We start from the raw sequence: 20,135 nt of genomic DNA on the forward strand, positions 1-20,135 counted from the left end.
CCATATAAAACCTAGAGCTATAATATGGATATGTACATTCTCTATAAATTCTAGTTTTATTCCTATCACATCTAATCCACTTGTGTAAATATTTAGTGATTACTACCTCATACTCTTTTCTTACTGCACGTATAACTTTCAAATCACAATAGCGGGATTCATTCAGTCTTAAAAAAAATAAAAATATATATAAAATAATATACATACAATAATTGTTGTGTATGATAATCACGCTGTTATAATGTCTCAGTATACTGTCCTCAATAAAAAATTAAAAATAATATACATACATGGACTACAGTTAGTATATCCATCCACGGCACTAAAATTGCTAGAGTGTAGCCCTCCTTTCAAAAGTTTTTTATTTTTTTTATGTACAGTATATATGAAAATACAGGGACTAACATAATAGTGTATACATACATACACTTATCCAATTACCAGCTTCTTCCCACCTGAAGGACATCCGCCTGGGTGCAAACTTTAACACAATACAGCAACCAAAAAAACGGTGCACTCTCAGGGCTTTGACAACAAAAGTAAAGTTACTTTATTTGAAACGTTTTTCGGGGATCAGGTCCCCTTCATCAGCATCTGATATACATATATACACACACTAAATGATAAATAACAGTGTCAATTTATACTTGAATTGAGTCCCTTTGGTTGTAGTGTATCTAGCATTAAGATCCATTTGGCTTCCATCTGCAATAACCTTATTCTCCTATCTCCCACTCTTGGAGGTACAGGATCAATATAAATCCCAAATCCTTCAGTATGTGATTTTTTTCCATAAAGTGTCTAGCAACAGGTTGGTCTGTCTTCCGTGTATTCAAAGTTGCCCTGATGGCACTTCTGTGCTGTGATTCACATTTCGTCGTCAGCAACCATGTTTGGGATCTGTTTTCATTAATAGATTAAGGCGTCGCCCTTTATTGTAGTCTATCCTATGTATATCTGTTAAAAAAGGGAAGAGTAGGGTCTGCTTTTAAAATGTCCCAATGTTCTTTTACAGAATTGGCCAGTGTCCCAACTGCTGGTGTATAGGTGGCAATCATTGTCAGTTTGTTATCAGAACTTCTTGTCTTACCGAGTAGTTTTTTTTTTTTATAGTTTTCAACAATTTGCCGGTATCCTTTATCAGCTCATAGGCTTATCCTAGATTTAAGAATTTGGAAGCCATATCCCCCTAAGTTGTTGCTGTGCCTTTTTAGATCTGCTTTAGTCCTCTTCACCCTGCACATTTGTGCCTTCAAGATCGCTCTTATCAAAGGGTGATGATGGCAGCTATTTTCCAACAGAAGTGAATTATGATCTGTACTGTTCTGGAATAACGTTGTTTCAAAGTACTCCTCCACTTTGATTATCCTTATATCCAAAAATGAATTAATTACATCTGAATGATAAACCTCTTTAAACTCCACTGGAGTGGGCAATTGATCAAATCTCTAACCCAATTATTTACTTCATTCTCGGAACCTCTCCAAATAAAAAAAATAAATGTCATCCATGTACCTCAAGATATGTGGACATCCATAATGTACTCTTCATAATCTTCCATATATAAACTTGGATAAGATGTGGCCATATTAGACCCCATTGCTGTGCCCATTTTTTGCTGATATTATGAAAATTCAAACTTTAAATAGTTGTAAGACAGACATTTCAATGATTTAGTCAAAAACAGGCCTTATATAAGGGTATTTCAATAGTGTCTTTTGGACTGAGTTTATTCCATCAGTATGTCATATGATTGTATATCAGCTAGTGACTTCAAGTGTCACCAGCAAATCAGTTGCATTCAATCCAGAAGTTCTCATGACATTTTTATTTTATCAATTCAGTAGAATCACGTACATATGATCTCATATGTATCATTATTAGTTGAAGATGTTTATCAATCCAAATGGCTAAAGGCAGTAACAGAGCCCCTAGCAGACACTATAGGTCGACCTGGAGGTTTGTCTAGGTTCTTGTGTACTTTGGGAATAGTGTAAAGGATTGGACAGATAGGCTGTTTAACTAAGTAATTCATATGTACACAGTTATCTATCCATCCAGCATCAAGGCCTTTTTGTAAAGTCCTATTTATTATAGCCTAAAACCTAGTGACTGGATCCCCATCTAATAACTGGTTTGTTGATCATTGAATTGATATAATGTCCTCTTTATAGTCACTATAATTTAGGACCACAATCACACCACCCTTGTCAGCCGTGAGTATTACAATATTTGTGTCATTAGCAAGATTGGAGATAGCCTCTTTTTCTTTCAAAGACAAATTATGTTGCATTCTAATATTAAACATAGGTTGGAGATCCCTCATTACCATTCTTGAAACGTTTTGATACTTGCATGTGTAAATGCCGGATCAAATTTATGGATTTATTGTTGATAATGAAGATTGCACCCTGGTCCAGTGGAGTTTTTTTTTTTACAATAAAAATTGCATTATCCTGTAAGTGAAGAACATTGAAATGTTAGATGTACAGTAAATATAGAACAAAAATACATATGTACACACAAATATTATATAGATACACACAGTATATATTAATCACATTTAGACATGTCTATGTATGCATATATATGAAAAAGCCATTTGCAGCCCTTTTTAAAAGGTAGTGTTTACTGTTAGTGTTGTATTTACTGCAACTTTTTTCCCTTCCTTTACACAAACTTTTAAAAACGTGCTTACCCAACGAGCTTAAAGGGACAGTCTACACCAGATTTTTTTATTGTTTTAAAAGATAGATAATCCCTTTATTACCCATGTCCCAGATTTGCATAACCAACACAGTTATAATAATATACTTTTAACCTCTGATTATCTTGTATCTAAGCCTCTGCAAACTGCCCCTTTTTTTCAGTTCTTTTGACAGACTTGCAGTCTAGCCAATCAGTGCCTGCTCCCAGATATCTTCTTGTGCACAAGCACAGTGTTATCTATATGAAATACGTGAACTAACACCCTCTAGTGGTGAAAAACTGTTAAAATGCAATCTGAAAGAGGTGGGCTTCAAAGTCTAAGAAATTAGCATATGAACCTCCTAGGTTAAGCTTTCAACTAAGAATACCAAGAGAACAAAGCAAAATTGGTGATAAAAGTAAATTGGAAAATTGTTTAAAATTACATGCTCTATCTGAATCATGAAAGTTTATTTTGGCCTAGACTGTCCCTTTAAATCTTGATTGCACTCGAATGAACACGTTTACTTTTAACTCGTAATACATGCGCCATTTGTAATCTATCCCTATGTAGGATTCTGCATGTGAAGGAGAGACTCTTGTATTATAATTTAAGGTCTAAAAAAATTCCAAAGATTTTGTGTGATTTCTCTGCATGGAGATGAGTTTTTGACCGTTGAGCCCCAAATGTAAAGGGGAAGTGGTTTGGTGTTGGGTGGATATTGTAGCAGGGGAGTTGTGTAGGGGTTCTTTTAAATGTTGGGTGTATTGTAGTAGGATGGGTCATGGAGGGAGATCCATTTAGTGTAAAATGGCCATTTTGTTAGGGTGATGTGTAGGAAGCCCTTGGATATTTGGGGCTTTACATAGTGAAGCTGAAATAGAGTGGAGCCACAATAGGTTGATTTTATTGCATTTGTGGAGTTGAAAAAGGTTAATTGTTGTGAGGTTGTGGTTAGGAAAAATTGGCAGCACCGGGTTGATTGGCATTTGGAGAATTAACGGATGTTAGAGTTAATTGCATTAGTTGTGGTCAGTGACTGGATTGATAGGGTTACGGCTATATTTTTATTGCAGAAGGCAGCATCCCCCAATGTATCTATATAAAATAGTCCACTATTAACTAAATGTAATCATTCAGGTTGGAGTTTTAGGAGGCCTAGTGGCTACTGTAAAGATGTTCTGCCATGTCAAGCTGTAATAAATAAAATATATATATATAATAAAGAGAACAAATCTTGGTAGTTCAGCGCAACAAAATACAATAGATACGGTTATTCGTGATGAAATTAAAGCACAGAATAATAAACGTTATTAAGTCTTGTTTGCTGTGTTGTTCACAGTGAAATTGGATAAGTATTCTTAAAGGGACACTGTACCCAAATTTTTTCTTTCGTGATAGAGCATGAAATTTGAAGCAACTTTCTAATTTACTTCTATTATCAAATTTTCTTCATTCTCTTGGTATCTTTATTTGAAATGCACAAATGTAAGTTTAGATGCCGGCCCATTTTTGGTGAACAACCTGGGTTGTCCTTGCTGATTGGTGGATAAATTCATCCACCAATAAAAAAAGTGATGTCCAGAGTACTGAAACCAAAAAAAGCTTAGATGCCTTTTTCAAATAAAGATAGCAAGAGAATGAAGAAAAATTGATAATAGGAGCAAATTAGAAAGTTGCTTAAAATTGCATGCTCTTTCTGAATTACAAAAGAAAAAATGTGGGTTCAGTGTCCCTTTAATGATAGAGATATATAGATGATATATAGATATAGAGATATATAGATGATATATAGATAGAGATATATAGATGATATATAGATATAGAGATATATAGATATAGAGATAACATAATTTATGTAAGAACTTACCTGATAAATTCATTTCTTTCATATTAGCAAGAGTCCATGAGCTAGTGACGTATGGGATATACATTCCTACCAGGAGGGGCAAAGTTTCCCAAACCTCAAAATGCCTATAAATACACCCCTCACCACACCCACAATTCAGTTTAACGAATAGCCAAGAAGTGGGGTGATAAAGTGCGAAAGCATATAAAATAAGGAATTGGAATAATTGTGCTTTATACAAAAATCATAACCACCACAAAAAAAGGGCGGGCCTCATGGACTCTTGCTAATATGAAAGAAATGAATTTATCAGGTAAGTTCTTACATAAATTATGTTTTCTTTCATGTAATTAGCAAGAGTCCATGAGCTAGTGACGTATGGGATAATGATTACCCAAGATGTGGATCTTTCCACACAAGAGTCACTAGAGATGGAGGGATAAAATAAAGACAGCCAATTCCTGCTGAAAATAATCCACACCCAAAATAAAGTTTAATGAAAAACATAAGCAGAAGATTCAGACTGAAACCGCTGCCTGAAGTACTTTTCTACCAAAAACTGCTTCAGAAGAAGAAAATACATAAAAATGGTAGAATTTAGTAAAAGTATGCAAAGAGGACCAAGTTGCTGCTTTGCAAATCTGATCAACCGAAGCTTCATTCCTAAACGCCCAGGAAGTAGAAACTGACCTGGTAGAATGAGCTGTAATCCTCTGAGGCGGAGTTTTACCCGACTCAACATAGGCAAGATGAATTAAAGATTTCAACCAAGATGCCAAAGAAATAGCAGAAGCTTTCTGGCCTTTTCTAGAACCGAAAAAGATAACAAATAGACTAGAAGTCTTTCGGAAAGACTTAGTAGCTTCAACATAATATTTCAAAGCTCTAACAACATCCAAAGAATGCAATGATTTCTCCTTAGAATTCTTAGGATTAGGACATAATGAAGGAACCACAATTTCTCTACTAATGTTGTTGGAATTCACAACTTTAGGTAAAAATTCAAAAGAAGTTCGCAACACCGCCTTATCCTGATGAAAAATCAGAAAAGGAGACTCACAAGAAAGAGCAGATAATTCAGAAACTCTTCTGGCAGAAGAGATGGCCAAAAGGAACAAAACTTTCCAAGAAAGTAATTTAATGTCCAATGAATGCATAGGTTCAAAGGGAGGAGCTTGAAGAGCTCCCAGAACCAAATTCAAACTCCAAGGAGGAGAAATAGACTTAATGACAGGTTTTATACGAACCAAAGCTTGTACAAAACAATGAATATCAGGAAGAATAGCAATCTTTCTGTGGAAAAGAACAGAAAGAGCAGAGATTTGTCCTTTCAAGGAACTTGCAGACAAACCCTTATCTAAACCATCCTGAAGAAACTGTAAAATTCTCGTTATTCTAAAAGAATGCCAAGAAAAATGATGAGAAAGACACCAAGAAATATAAGTCTTCCAGACTCTATAATATATCTCTCTAGATACAGATTTACGAGCCTGTAACATAGTATTAATCACAGAGTCAGAGAAACCTCTTTGACCAAGAATCAAGCGTTCAATCTCCATACCTTTAAATTTAAGGATTTCAGATCCTGATGGAAAAAAGGACCTTGTGACAGAAGGTCTGGTCTTAACGGAAGAGTCCACGATTGGCAAGAGGCCATCCGGACAAGATCCGCATACCAAAACCTGTGAGGCCATGCCGGAGCTACCAGCAGAACAAACGAGCATTCCTTCAGAATCTTGGAGATTACTCTTGGAAGAAGAACTAGAGGTGGAAAGATAGGCAGGATGATACTTCCAAGGAAGTGATAATGCATCCACTGCCTCCGCCTGAGGATCCCGGGATCTGGACAGATATCTGGGAAGTTTCTTGTTTAGATGAGACGCCATCAGATCTATTTCTGGAAGTTCCCATCTTTGAACAATCTGAAGAAATACCTCTGGGTGAAGAGACCATTCGCCCGGATGCAACGTTTGGCGACTGAGATAATCCGCTTCCCAATTGTCTACACCTGGGATATGAACCGCAGAGATTAGACAGGAGCTGGATTCCGCCCAAACCAAAATTCGAGATACTTCTTTCATAGCCAGAGGACTGTGAGTCCCTCCTTGATGATTGATGTATGCCACAGTTGTGACATTGTCTGTCTGAAAACAAATGAACGATTCTTCAGAAGAGGCCAAAACTGAAGAGCTCTGAAAATTGCACGGAGTTCCAAAACATTGATCAGTAATCTCACCTCCTGAGATTCCCAAACTCCTTGTGCAGTCAGAGATCCCCACACAGCTCCCCAACCTGAGAGACTTGCATCTGTTGAAATTACAGTCCAGGTCGGAAGCACAAAAGAAGCCCCCTGAATTAAACGATGGTGATCTGTCCACCACGTTAGAGAGTGTCGAACAATCGGTTTTAAAGATATTAATTGAGATATCTTTGTGTAATCCTTGCACCATTGATTCAGCATACAGAGCTGAAGAGGTCGCATGTGAAAACGAGCAAAGGGGATCGCGTCCGATGCAGCAGTCATAAGACCTAGAATTTCCATGCATAAGGCTACCGAAGGGAATGATTTTGACTGAAGGTTTCGACAAGCTGAAATCAATTTTAGACGTCTCTTGTCTGTTAAAGACAGAGTCATGGACACTGAATCTATCTGGAAACCCAGAAAGGTTACCCTTGACTGAGGAATCAATGAACTTTTTGGTAAATTGATCCTCCAACCATGATCTTGAAGAAACAACACAAGTCGATTCGTATGAGATTCTGCTAAATGTAAAGACTGAGCAAGTACCAAGATATCGTCCAAATAAGGAAATACCACAATACCCTGTTCTCTGATTACAGACAGAAGGGCACCGAGAACCTTTGTAAAAATTCTTGGAGCTGTAGCTAGGCCAAACGGTAGAGCCACAAACTGGTAATGCTTGTCCAGAAAAGAGAATCTCAGGAACTGATAATGATCTGGATGAATCGGAATATGCAGATATGCATCCTGTAAATCTATTGTGGACATATAATTCCCTTGCTGAACAAAAGGCAAGATAGTCCTTACAGTTACCATCTTGAACGTTGGTATCCTTACATAACGATTCAATATTTTTAGATCCTGAACTGGTCTGAAGGAATTCTACTTCTTTGGTACAATGAAGAGATTTGAATAAAACCCCATCCCCTGTTCCGGAACTGGAACTGGCATAATTACTCCAGCCAACTCTAGATCTGAAACACAATTCAGAAATGCTTGAGCTTTCACTGGATTTACTGGGACACGGGAAAGAAAAAATCTCTTTGCCGGAGGTCTCATCTTGAAACCAATTCTGTACCCTTCTGAAACAATGTTCTGAATCCAAAGATTGTGAACAGAATTGATCCAAATTTCTTTGAAAAAACGTAACCTGCCCCCTACCAGCTGAGCTGGAATGAGGGCCGCACCTTCATGTGGACTTAGAAGCAGGCTTTGCCTTTCTAGCAGGCTTGGATTTATTCCAGACTGGAGATGGTTTCCAAACTGAAACTGCTCCTGAGGATGAAGGATCAGGCTTTTGTTCTTTGTTGAAACGAAAGGAACGAAAACGATTATTAGCCCTGTTTTTACCTTTAGATTTTTTATCCTGTGGTAAAAAAGTTCCTTTCCCACCAGTAACAGTTGAGATAATAGAATCCAACTGAGAACCAAATAATTTGTTACCTTGGAAAGAAATGGAAAGTAGAGTTGATTTAGAAGCCATATCAGCATTCCAAGTCTTAAGCCATAAAGCTCTTCTAGCTAAAATAGCTAGAGACATAAACCTGACATCAACTCTGATAATATCAAAAATGGCATCACAGATAAAATTATTAGCATGCTGAAGAAGAATAATAATATCATGAGAATCATGATTTGTTACTTGTTGCGCTAAAGTTTCCAACCAAAAAGTTGAAGCTGCAGCAACATCAGCCAATGATATAGCAGGTCTAAGAAGATTACCTGAACACAGATAAGCTTTTCTTAGAAAGGATTCAATTTTCCTATCTAAAGGATCTTTAAACGAAGTACCATCTGACGTAGGAATGGTAGTACGTTTAGCAAGGGTAGAAATAGCCCCATCAACTTTAGGGATTTTGTCCCAAAATTCTAACCTGTCAGACGGTACAGGATATAATTGCTTAAAACGTTTAGAAGGAGTAAATGAATTACCCAATTTATCCCATTCTTTGGAAATTACTTCAGAAATAGCATTAGGAACAGGAAAAACTTCTGGAATAACCACAGGAGATTTAAATACCTTATCTAAACGTTTAGAATTAGTATCAAGAGGACCAGAATCCTCTATTTCTAAAGCAATTAGTACTTCTTTAAGTAAAGAACGAATAAATTCCATTTTAAATAAATATGAAGATTTATCAGCATCAATCTCTGAAACAGAATCCTCTGAACCAGAAGAGTCATCAGAATCAGAATGATGATGTTCATTTAAAAATTCATCTGTAGGGAGAGAAGTTTTAAAAGATTTTTTACGTTTACTAGAAGGAGAAATAACAGACATAGCCTTCTTGATGGATTCAGAAACAAAATCTCTTATATTATCAGGAACATTCTGCACCTTAGATTTTGAAGGAACTGCAACAGACAATGGTACTTTACTAAAGGAAATATCTGCATTAACAAGTTTGTCATGACAATTAATACAAACAACAGCCGGAGAAATAGCTACCAAAAGTTTACAGCAGATACACTTAGCTTTGGTAGATCCAGCACTAGACAGCGATTTTCCTGTAGTATCTTCTGACTCAGATGCAACGTGAGACATCTTGCAATATGTAAAGAGAAAAAACAACATATAAAGCAAAATTGATCAAATTCCTTAAATGACAGTTTCAGGAATGGGAAAAAATGCCAAAGAACAAGCTTCTAGCAACCAGAAGCAATGAAAAATGAGACTTAAATAATGTGGAGACAAAAGCGACGCCCATATTTTTTAGCGCCAAATAAGACGCCCACATTATTTGGCGCCTAAATGCTTTTGGCGCCAAAAATGACGCCACATCCGGAACGCCGACATTTTTGGCGCAAAAGAACGTCAAAAAAATGACGCAACTTCCGGCGACACGTATGACGCCGGAAACGGAAAAGAATTTTTGCGCCAAAAAAGTCCGCGCCAAGAATGACGCAATAAAATGAAGCATTTTCAGCCCCCGCGAGCCTAACAGCCCACAGGGAAAAAGAGTCAAATTTTTGAAGGTAAGAAAAAATGATTAAATCAAATGCATTATCCCAAATATGAAACTGACTGTCTGAAAAATAAGGAAAGTTGAACATTCTGAGTCAAGGCAAATAAATCTTTGAATACATATATTTAGAACTTTATAAACAAAGTGCCCAACCATAGCTTAGAGTGTCACAGAAAATAAGATTTACTTACCCCAGGACACTCATCTACATGTTTGTAGAAAGCCAAACCAGTACTGAAACGAGAATCAGCAGAGGTAATGGTATATATAAGAGTATATCGTCGATCTGAAAAGGGAGGTAAGAGATGAATCTCTATTTATAGGCATTTTGAGGTTTGGGAAACTTTGCCCCTCCTGGTAGGAATGTATATCCCATACGTCACTAGCTCATGGACTCTTGCTAATTACATGAAAGAAATATAGATATCGAGATATATAGAGGATATATAGAGAGAGATGATATAGATGAGAGATAAGAGAGAGATGATATAGATGAGAGATAAGAGAGAGATGATATAGATGAGAGATAAGAGAGAGATGATATAGATGAGAGATAAGAGAGAGAGATAAGAGAGAGAGATAAGAGAGAGAGATAAGAGAGAGAGATAAGAGAGAGAGATAAGAGAGAGAGATAAGAGAGAGAGATAAGAGAGAGAGATAAGAGAGAGAGATAAGAGAGAGAGATAAGAGAGAGAGATAAGAGAGAGAGATAAGAGAGAGAGATAAGAGAGAGAGATAAGAGAGAGAGATAAGAGAGAGAGATAAGAGAGAGAGATAAGAGAGAGAGATAAGAGAGAGAGATAAGAGAGAGAGATAAGAGAGAAAGAAAGAGAAAGAAAGAGAAAGAAAGAGAAAGAAAGAGAGAGATAAAGAGAAAGAAAGAGAAAGAAAGAGAAAGAAAGAAAGAAAGAAAGAAAGAAAGAAAGAAAGAGAGAAAGAAAGAAAGAAAGAAAGAAAGAAAGAAAGAAAGAAAGAAAGAAAGAGAGAGAGAGAGAGAGATATAGAGAGAGAGAGATAGAGAGAGAGAGAGAGAGATATATAGAGAGAGAGATAGAGAGAGAGATAGAGAGAGAGATAGAGAGAGAGATAGATGTTACCCCAATCGTATGAGGTAAGGCATGATCATGTAAGGAGTATCTGTGTCTTGTCTTTGATAATAGCTGGTAGAGATGTCTCAGACATATGGGTCCAGGAAGAGAAAATGTTTCTCCCTCTTGTATCTAAGCCTCTGCAGACTGCCCCTTATTTCAGTTCGTTTGACAGATTTGCGTTTTAGCCAATCAGTGCTGACTCCTGGGTAACTTTTGTGACTGTGGTTAGCCTTGTTGTCTGCTGACTAAAGCTCAGATTGGCTCTTCCAAATAAGGCAAATGGTGGGTGGAGTTTGGTTAGAAGCTCTCAGTTTAGCTCTGTTGAAAAGGTAGTTGGAAAGCCCACTGCAAGTGGGAAATAAGACCCTCCCCCTTCTTTTGAATATGAAAAGACCCTTTACACAAACAGGAGCAAGCTGGAGAAGGTAGCTGACGGTATTCTCATAAAACTTTGGGGCTTGGGTTGGGAGTTTGCGATTATAGAGTTACAAACTCTATGATGTTTAGCTTCAACAGAGCTAAACTGAGAGCTTCTAACCAAACTCCACCCACCGTGGTTTGATAGGTCGTGACGTCAGATCTGTAATTAGATCTTATAGTAGGCAAGACCTTGATGCGAATCGTTAGCGTATGAATCTGTTTGTTATTAAAGATATCTGTGGGGTGATTTGACATAGGTCAATCATAGTTTACATGATGAGTGTTTCTTTCGCACGGTTATGCGCTAAATATATCCCTAGGGAGTTAGTAATGAGCCCTACATGATCGGTATATTATATAACTTAGGGTTATATTATGATCTGAGGACTAGTGTATGAGTGGTTTGGGTAATATCTCCGTAGAAAGTTGGAGCAGAAAGATAAAAAGTAATAAACCGAATAGTGCAGATCTTTCAGTAGTTTTGATATTATATACTGTATGTAATCCCTAACATGGTTAAATGTTATTTTATTTGTATTATTCACTCTTGTGAATAACTATTATCCCTACGATAATGATAAAATAATAAAATACTAGAAAAATAAAAAATGAAAATAAAATTAAAAAATCCCTTGTGTAAGTCCTAAGGAAAAAAATGATTGTATTTGGTTCTGTTTTGGTCATTAATGTAATATGCTGATGTCATATTAATGACATACTAGAAGTTGTCCATATCTATGGTATATTTGCAATTGAGGCTAAAATAGAGAGATGAAAATATATACATATAAATTGGATATTCAATTGTATGCTTAAGGTATATTTTAAAATATATTTTAAAATATAGTGTTCTAAGTTTGATTGATATCGGTGGATCATCATTAGGGGGGTGTATTCGTGAGAAGAAAGTCCTTTATATATTTATGTCAGAGATATGATAAATAGATGAGTTATTAATGCCAGTGTCTCAGTATGATATACTAGATTGGATGTTGGAATATTAACTAGGTGTTAAAATATTCCAGTATTTCGAAAGTTTAGGCTATTTCTAGCCTGTTATCAGGGACTGGGGATGAGATGGAATAATTAAAAGGAGGCCTGATGTCTAGTGCATGGCTTGATGGCCTTTAATTAGTTGAAGAATTTAATTACATCAAGTTGCGTCAAATTGGATTTCGGTTCTATAGGACTTGATATAGAGGAGTGATGTAATTCTTTTGTTTATTGATTGGTTCTATATGGAGACCAGTGCCTTAGAGAAGAAGGCTAAAGGGTAAGGATTATATCTAGTTATAATGATGTTGGAATTTTTAGTAGGTAGTTTTTGGTAAAAGCTTCTCTGCTTTTGGATCAACAGAGTTTATCTCCTTTTTGAGGAGAGATGCCTCTGTAGTGAAGAGTCAGAATTGGGGATAATTACCTCGAGGGGAGAGGATCACTAGTGTAGGTATAGAGATGTTATGTTATGTTAAATAAGTGAGAGAGGTCTTCCTTGTTGTTTAACCCCTTGGGGTACAGAGATGTTATGTTAAATAAGTGTGAGAGGTCTTCCTTGTTGTTTAACCCCTTGGGGTACAGACAGTCCAGGATGAAGATCCACTTTGATTCGGCGGTTAGTAATTTCTTTGTGTAATTGCCGCCTCTCCAGTCCTTTCGTACCTTCTGTATGCCCATGTATGTCAAGTCCTTTATATTTCCCTTGTGTTTGCTTGTAAAGTGTCTATATAAAGTGGTATCTGTGTTTAGTTTTTCGATAAGTCGTAGATGTTCACGTATCCTTTCTCTCAAGGACCTCGAGGTTTGGCCCATGTACTGTAGACCACACGAGCATTGCAATATGTAGATCACTCCGCTGTCCTGACATCTAATCAGCTTGTGTACTTTATATTTTTCTTTTGTATTAAAGCTGTTGAATGTGTTGGATTTGTTACAGTTTTTACATGCTTTACAAGATCCGCAGGGGAAGAAGCCTTTCACCTCTTTTCCGAATGTGTCTCTAATACCCAGATTTTTCTTTTTTTCTATACTGGGAGCAAGTCTACTCTGTAAGTTCTTGGTTTTCCTGTATACAAATTTGGGTCTTTCTGGAATTTTTTCACCAATCAGGTCGTCTTCTTTTAAAATTGACCAGTGTTTTTGAAATATTTTTTCGATGATACTCTTATTCTCGCTGTATTCTGTAATCATTAATACATTGAGGGAGTCATCTTCCGTCCGTGATGTTTTTTCTTTATATTTCAAAAGTTCATTTCTGTCGATGTTGTTTACTTCCTCACTTTTCTGTTCTAATAGACTCTCCTTGTAACCTCTCTCTCGGAACTTTGCTTTAATGATTTTTGCTTGTTGATTCCATTTTTCTTCTGTCGAACAGTTCTTCTTAATCCTTACCAGTTGTCCTTTCGGTATGTTCTCCTTCCAGTTCTTGTGGTGGCAGCTCATGCTGTGGATATAGGTGTTGCTGTCTACTTCTTTGAAGTGAGTAGAGGTTTCAATCTTGCCATCTATGACCTCTATTTTTAGATCTAGGAAGATGAGTTCAGTGTTGCTCCATGAGTGAGTGAATTTCAGACTGTTGGTACTTCTGTTCATGACTTTGATGGTATAGTTCAGGTCCTCCTGAGTCCCTTTCCAGATGATAATGATGTCATCTATATAACGGCGGTAGAGGACCAGGTCCGCGCTTGCTGGGCATGAGTCCCAGAAGATGTTTTCCCACTTTCCCATAAATAGGTTCGCGTAGCTGGGCGCGAACCTGGTCCCCATTACTGTACCGCAAATCTGTTGGTAGAAGTTTCCATCATCATGGAAGTAATTATGGGTCAAGATGTATTGGATTCCATCCAAGATGAAATCTTTCTTAACCTCAGGTACTTCTGGATCTTTGTCAAGGAAGAATTTTACTGCTTCTAGTCCTTCCTCATGGGGAATGCATGTGTATAGTGACATCACGTCACATGTTGCTAGAATATAGCCTTCTTCCCATGGGGTTTCTTGCAAGAGATGTAATATCTGGGTGGAGTCCTTGAGGTATGAGGGCAATTGTTTTACATATCTCTGAAGATTAAGATCAATGTATTCAGACAAGTTGCTGCTTAAAGAACCGATGCCTGAAATAATCGGCCTTCCTGGTGGTTTCTGTAAAGATTTATGAATCTTTGGCAGATGGTATAGTACCGGTGTGATAGGATAACTGATATTGATGTAGTTATATTCCTTGGTGGTTAATATTCCTTGTTCTTTGGCTGGATCCAATATTTGCAATAATTCCTTTTTATAAATCTCTACTGGATTTGAGGGTAGTTTTCGATATGTCTCCTGGTCATTCAAGATTCTGGCGTTTTCGGATTTATAGTCCCTTTTGTCCATGATGACGATCCCACCCCCCTTATCGGCCGGTTTGATGATCAAGTTATGGTTTTCTTCCAAATTTTTAATGGTTGCCATCTGTTGTTTAGAGAGATTCTGTGTTCTTAATCTCAGTTTCTTAGACTGTAAGTCTTTGATTTCTTTGCATACAATTGTTTCAAAAGCCTCTATGGCTGCTCCTTTGCTGTTTGTAGGGTTAAAGGAGGACTTCGGCTTCAAATCCGTATGTCTATAAGCATCACCGTATTCGTGTGATTTATACACTGTTCTCTCGACTGCTGATTTGGCAAAAAATCTCTTTAGTGTCAACTTTCGTATAAATTCTTTGGTGTTGATGAAGGTTTGGAATTTATCCAGGCTTCTACTTGGAGTGAATGAGAGGCCTAGCCTCAATACGGAGTTCTCTTCCTTGGTCAGTGTGTGGGAGCCGAGGTTAAATATACCTTTGTTGTCTTCCATAGTGGTCGTCTCGTTTCTGTTGTTATTTCTTTTGTTTACTTTTGCTCCTCCTCGTCTTCCTCGAACCACCAGCTATCAAAGACAAGACACAGATACTCCTTACATGATCATACCTTACCTCATACAATTGGGGTAACATCCGGTAAGGAGACATCTTTTCACCCATCTACATATACATACATATATACACAGTAGAACTTCATTAAGAATACTTATCCAATTTCACTGTGAACAACACAGCAAACAAGACTTAATAACGTTTATTATTCTGTGCTTTAATTTCATCACGAATAACCGTATCTATTGGATTTTGTTGCGCTGAACTACCAAGATTTGTTCTCTTTATTGTATATTTCATCCATTGTGTCAGGGGTACACATTATCATTGGTTTATGCTGCACAATACTACACACAAACAGATATCGACACACATAGTTGGTTTAACTAACACTGAACTTAGATATCTGGTCTAATTCAGAATTTAAAATAAGAACTTAGAGAGCGCTGGTCACTTTCGCTATTTTATTTATATATATATATATATATATATATATATATATATATATATTTTTTTTATTGGGCTTGAGCTTGCATTGTGACTATATGCACATAAGAGTGCACAGCATAGAATACTGTTGTCACTATTAGTATTTACAAAATCCCATGGAAATTGATAGCTTTCACTTATAATTATGGCCTTTTGCATTGTGGCTATTAGCTAATTAAAGACTAAAAGTGTGAATTTGTGCACATCGGGTGCTAATGAATGCGTTACATGCTGCGTTAGGCTCTTTTCAGAGCTGGATTTAATCTTGTGCAACACACTGAGACCTATGCAGATCCAGATCTTAGTGTGTTGCTCTTTCACATGAAGAAATGAATCTGTCTCTGAAAACAGACTAATGCAGCTTGTGGCCGCCTTCATTAGAACCTGAAGTGCACAAATGTACATATTTATTAATCACTGGAAGGAGATTAATCAGGGGTCAAGTACAGCAGGAACACATTGGAACGGAGTTCCTGCACTATTTTTGCAGGAGGAACTAAGTTCCCTCTTGACAGAGAACTGAAACGCTTCAGTAAACACTGCTGCTGCTGGTGGGAGGAGCTTGAGCACAGTCTGATTAGAGGGATTGTGAGATCCTCTAGTAATGGGCAGTAACACTATCTACAATACACTAAATGAAAGTCTGTCGGTGTTCCTGATGTGTGATCACCCTGCACTGTGTGTAACAAATGGTGCTTACATTTATGAGTGGCTTGCTCTGGGGGTTATTTAGCTCCCCTCAGCAGAAATAGGACTATTGCACTTCTTTCTTTAGTGCTTTAAGCTAAAGCATGCAATTTTAAGCAACTTTCTAAATTTACTTTTATTATCAATTTTTCTTCGTTCTCTTGCTATCTTTATTTGAAAAGCAAGAATGTAAATTTAGATGTCGGCCCATTTTTGGTGAACAACCTGGGTTGTTCTTGCTGATTGATGGATAAATTCACCCACCAATAAACAAGTGCTATTCAGGGTACTGAACCAAAAAAAAAATTTGGCTTCTTAACTTAGACGCATTCTCTTTCAAATAAAGATAGCAAAAGAATGAAGAAAAATTAATAGGAGTAAATTAGAAAGTTGATTAAAATTGCATGCTCTGAAACCAAATTTTTTCTTTCGTGATTCAGATAGTGTCCCTTTAAGTGGGTGAGATCCTGTGACAGAGGAGGATTCTCAGACCCAAAGGCAACCACATTCAACCCTTCATTGGTTTAAATTTGCTTATATTAACCAAATTGTATAGATTATATACATTAAAATACAGTGTGTGTATATATATATATATATATATATATATATATATATATATATATATATATATATATATATATATATATATATTATAAATTGTGTGTGTGTGTGTGTGTGTGTAAGTCTTGGTGAGTTCCCACACTTTTTTTGTAGGACTTAACCCCTGAGATTAATCACATTCTAGCTGCAACTGATGGTGACAGGGTTGCTTGCTACTATTGGTTGTGGTAAGCATAGGATGTATTTTAAAGGGACAATTGTAGACTAACATTTAGGGGCTTATAAACCAGGCCAATGTGTAAATATGCATTTTGTGCCTGTGTAGACATCTGTATAACATGATAATACTGCAGGCATTATTTCTTAATGCAATATTGCATTTCCAATGGTACATGAAAATAGTTGCAAAACATTACAAGAAAATGAATGAAAAAAAAAAGTGTACTTAAAGGTAAATTATTAAAAATATACTCCTGGTTTAAGAGACAGATGTCAAACTTTCACGATTTGGAGCTTGGTAGATGTGTTCAGCTAGCTCCCAGTAGTTCATTGCTGCTCCTGAGCTAAATTTAAATGGTTTTAAACATGATTTGCAAAGTTTAAAGGGACAGACTACACCAGAATTGTTATCGTTTAAAAAGATAGATCATCCCTTTATTACCCATTCCCAAGTTTTGCATAACCAACACGTTAATATTAATATACTTTTTACCTCTGTGATTACCCTTGTAGCCAAGCCTCTGCAGACTTCCCCCTTATCTCAGTGCTTTGACAGACCTGCAGTTTAGCCAACCAGTGCAGACTCCTAAATAACTCCACGGCAGTGAGCACTATGTTATCTATATGACACACATGAACTAGTACTGTCTAACTGAAAAACTTTTAAAATGCTCTGAGCTAGGAGGCGGTTTTCAACGATTTAGAAATCAGTTTGAGGCTACCTAGGTTTAGCTTTTCAAAAATACCACCAAGGGAAAAAAGCAAATTTGATGATAAATGTAAATTGGAAAGTTGATTACAATTGCATGCCCTATCTGAATCATGAAAGGCATATTCAAAAATGAGTTATTCAGAATTTGTAAATGCTAAATATAGCAGCAGCATTCAGCTATTGTTGGTGCTGGATTTATTAGTGTAAAAGTGCGACACAAATATCTGGATTTGCACAAATATTTATGTTGCACTTTTGCGCCAAAAATAGTAAAATGCTTATTTAGCATATGGTTCTATAACTAATGGTTAATTGTTATACGCAAGCAATAATGCAACATTAAAGGGGTAGGAAAGTCAAAATAAAACTTGCATGATTAAAATAGAGAATGCAATTTTAAGACACTTTAAATTAGAGTCTATTTTCTCTTTGTATCTCTTGTTGAAAAAAAAAAAAGAATATGCATATACCCTACACTAGAGGGAACTAGTTGCTGATTGGTGCCTGTGTTCTGGTAAGAGGGCGAACTTGGGAAAACAGCGAACCATGTCACTTCCTGTGACGTTACATCAGCCGTTTCACAAATTTTGGATGTAATGCACATGCGTGCCAGCGTCATCACATACCTGGCAGCATACGTCACTGGTACAATATTTAGAGCTGTGAAATTCCGGGACACTTTCTAGAGCGCATGCATGGGATTTTGTATCCCAAATGGTGCGCTCATGGAAAGCTGTTTCTTCGGCTCCTCTGCAATATTCGGAACTCCGTCCCCCACTGCAAATACTCCCATTACTACTACTCTAAAGCCGAGTCTCCGTGCTCGTGCATGACAAACAGCCACTCGGCTATCGCCACTGCTTCTTCTGCTGATCCAATGCAGCTTTTCACAGGCTCCCTTCAATGTCATTGTGTATCAAACATCTCCAATTCATTGTTTTAGAAACAGCTTTCTATGAGCACACCATTTGTGATACAAAATCCCACGCATGCGCTCTAGAAAGGGTCCCGGAATTTCACAGCTCTAAATATTGTACCAGTGACGTATGCGGCCAGGTATGTGATGACGCTGGCACGCATACGCATTACGTCCAAAATTAGTGAAACAGCTGATGTAACGTCACAGGAAGGGACATGATTCACGTTTTTAAAAGTTTGCCCTCTTACCAGAACACCTGCACACATTTATCTCTTGTGGTTGGCTAACTAGATGTGTTCAGCTCGCTGCCAATAGTGCAATATTGTTCCTTCAGCAAAAGATAAAGTAATTAATCAAATTTAATAACATAAGTAAATTGGAAAGTGGTTTAAAATCTTGTGTTCTATCCAAATCATTAAAGTAATTTTGGGGGTTCCCTGTCCCTTTAAAAAAATGTTTTCACTCCATTAAGTATTTTGTCTCTGCACTTTTATGTTCGATTAACGGGCTTTCAGATATAACAAATGGTGTTTTTAATGCCACTTTACGTCTTGCACGGTGTGGCATCTTCAGCACTGTGGGCCATAAACGTGGTTATTAAACAAGAGACAATAAACGTTAGGCAAGTAGCGCTTTAACAAATGTTGAGCATGAGAAACATACCACACTTCTGACGACTTTATCTCGCACTCACCATAGAACATACCTTGGAAAGTTGTCTAGACCACAACACCGAGAAACAAACTTTGATGTCACTAGACTTACGCTAATGATATAAATTTAGCAACAGAGCCAGCCAATGAGAGCCAGGTATGCATGTCCAGCCATTCCCCGCCCTCGCACACCCACTGTTAACTACGCATTTACATAATGAGCTAGGGGTAACCGATTGCCAAGCTCCACCTGACTGTTTTGGCAGCTGCCGCGGTCTGCACGTGATGCCCTGCTCGCTGATTGGCCGTACCGGATGACAGTACACCCAGAGTGGGCGGAGATCTCGTTATGTTGGTGGGTGTGGTTTTGTCGGCTGTAAACGGTGTTAGCCCTCAGATGCGGTAAAGGATTCGGTTATGGCGAGGGTTAGTCGGGATCTTAGGAGGGCGATGATGGGTCTGGCGGAGCAGGCATCAATCTGTGCCAGAAGAAAGGGACAGATTAACCGCTGTGCAGCTGGGTAAGATGATCATTTTATAGAAGACTATTTTTTTGGACGGTTTCTGTGATAATTAAGTTTTTTCTATCTTTAGTGCAAGTGATATGCGGAGTACTTATGGCCAGCTACATACTGTTGCATGAGATCTTATCGCAGCAGGGGCGGAGTTTCCGCTTATGAGGTCTTTTAAGGTGAAAAATAATCGTGACCCATCCCGAGTAGAACTAGTATCATGTGCTAGCGAGAGGGGCA

At 37.4% G+C, this 20,135-nt stretch overlaps 1 long non-coding RNA gene across 1 annotated transcript; it reads right to left on the reverse strand.

The window, feature by feature from the left end:
* Window positions 1-526: 526 nt before the first annotated feature.
* On the reverse strand, window positions 527-19,486 carry LOC128638335 (uncharacterized). The gene is made up of 2 exons (XR_008399084.1): window positions 19,425-19,486; window positions 527-2,456 (listed from the first exon to the last, which is right to left on the reverse strand). It is a non-coding gene; the product is annotated as an uncharacterized LOC128638335 (long non-coding RNA).
* Window positions 19,487-20,135: the final 649 nt, after the last annotated feature.

This window comes from Bombina bombina, chromosome 1, assembly GCF_027579735.1.
Source record: "Bombina bombina isolate aBomBom1 chromosome 1, aBomBom1.pri, whole genome shotgun sequence".
NCBI lineage: Eukaryota > Metazoa > Chordata > Amphibia > Anura > Bombinatoridae > Bombina > Bombina bombina.